Source organism: Coenobita brevimanus, unplaced genomic scaffold (assembly GCF_032717465.1).
Source record: "Coenobita brevimanus isolate Jiangsu-jjx unplaced genomic scaffold, ASM3271746v2 jjx.HiC_scaffold_2621, whole genome shotgun sequence".
NCBI lineage: Eukaryota > Metazoa > Arthropoda > Malacostraca > Decapoda > Coenobitidae > Coenobita > Coenobita brevimanus.
The window spans coordinates 224,391-226,752 of record NW_027643567.1 but is presented as its reverse complement, the minus strand read 5'-3'; positions in this window follow the sequence as shown (position 1 = coordinate 226,752).

The following is a 2,362-nucleotide window of genomic DNA, read 5'->3' as shown; positions in this document are numbered from 1 at the left end:
CTAGTTTTCCCTAACTTGTAGTATAGTACCAGTTGTATGGAGAACTTTGAGATACAGTATATTGAAAAAAAATCTTGTGATTGAACTGACAACTGCCTCAATAACAAACACTAATATCGACATTCATAAAAATGGTGGAAAATGCTAATACTCATGGAAATGGTGGCCAGCGAAGGACAAAAAGACCTTAATGTCATGAAAACTGTGAAGAACAAAAGGCAAAAAGGACTTATCATCAAGGCAGTCATCATGAACAATGGGTTAAAAGAACTTACCATTAAGAGAGCTATGCAGAACAAAAGGCAAAAAGATCTTACCATCATGGAAGTCATGATGACCAACATAAAGGCTCACTCCTACATACTCTGGTGAGCCTCCTACGTAGACCCACTCCTCTCGTACCACCAGGAGGGTAGAGGACCAACCCATTGGGGAGGCAGGGGCTGGGGTAGCATTGTACAGTGGGCCATCACCTTGGTCCACCTCCATCTCTGCCCACTCACCTACCCTGTCCTCACAAAAACATAATTATTATTGTTGGATGTGTTATTGTAGTCTTCAGTATCATCATCCTCATCCTCATCAACATCTATCTCTCTATCGATCTATCAACTGCCACAAGCCTTAATACCATAAGGGGTGGCCAGAATCAAATCGCCTCCGTGTTGCCCTGTCCCCCGTCATTTCACTGCCCTCCCCCCAGCCCACACACCCCTTTCTCATATACCTCTCCACTTCATCCCTCCATCTCATCCTCCATTTCCCCTTCCCTCTCCTCCCCTCTCCTTCACTCACATACACTCTCCTCATTGGTCTCTCAGTTTACATCCTCTCCACATAGCCAACATCATCATCATCATCATCATAATTAGTCACTCTGGTTCACTTCCATCTCTGTTCACTCACAAACTCTATCCTCACAAATGTAACACCATTATTCTGGTTGTTGGCACTGTTTTCATTATATCATCACTATTCACTCACACACTCTGCCCTCACAAAAACATTAATATTATTCATATAATAATATTATTATTCTATGGATGTCGGGCCCATTTCACTAAGCATGCTTTTGGTACTTCTCCTAATTTCATATTTCTTCTTTTCTTGCATCAGCATCCTACTTCATTCTATTTTTAAGTGAAAAAAACATGAGGATAACAATGATGATAAAGTTATTATTATTACCGCCACCAATGAAGTTGAAGGAGGTTATATATTCACCTACATTTGTCTGTCTGTCCAGACAGTATCTCCAAAAGTTCTCAATTATATCAATGAAGTTTAGTGGAAGGGTGGGCCATGGGCCAAGGAAGAATTTATTAAAGTTTGGGGTGGATCCAAATCTGGATCATGCATTGGCGGAGGTATGCGCTCTTTGAGTGCTTCCTAGTTATTATTATTATTATTTATCATTATTATTAATACCACATTATTATATTTTTGAAATTAAAACCTTACACAGTACCTTCGGATATATATGGTGCGCCACTACCCATCAGTAAGGACGACCTGGGTGAGGCAGAGGTGTGTGAGTGCAGCAGGGTGTAGCAGCAGCTTCAGACACACCCGCCCACTGACTAGGTGTAGCGCTGCCAGGTCACGCCCATGTTGTGACCCCACCCACACCAGCTGACCAGAGTGTTCCCACGTACGAAACCTTACAAATATATAACAGTGAGTCCTCAATACAGCTGGGTCCCATTAAATGAGTGGGATGTGTTGATGGAAGACTGCTTGGATAGCAAAAGAGCAGACACTTGTATATCAAACAAAATAAAAGGATCGTGAAACTCATATAACAGAGTACATAAATTAAGAGAAAAATAGGGTTAGGCTAACTGACCCTGCTCGCATAACTGAGATCGGGTCTAAATTGCCCATTCTCATATCACTGGTTTCTTGTATAGCAGATACTTGTATAACAGGACCTGCTTGTGTAAATAACATTTTTAAAGTCCTCTGCTTTTATTGTTCCCATGTCCACAACCTTACAAAAAATATTTTTACCATATCCCCTTGCTGTATGTTGCCTCTTTTCATGTTATTATACAGTAAGAACCTCTTCATCCTTACATGTCTCTTTAAAAATTAATAACATATTTTCTGGCTAGAATACAATACAGTTGACATTATCCAGCAGCAGGATAATGGAGACTTTTTCTAACCCTTCCACCCCAAGGCATCTCTCCTTAGCTGAATAAATCACTAGGTATTTGTCAGAATAAAATATAAAGCATCTCCTCTGGTTGAATGGGTCTACAGTAAATAATGGTAAAACATCGCACTCATCTGAAATGTCAGGACCAACTTGCCTAACCCCCGGCTCCTGCACTCCTCATGGGGCAATGTAGGATTGGAT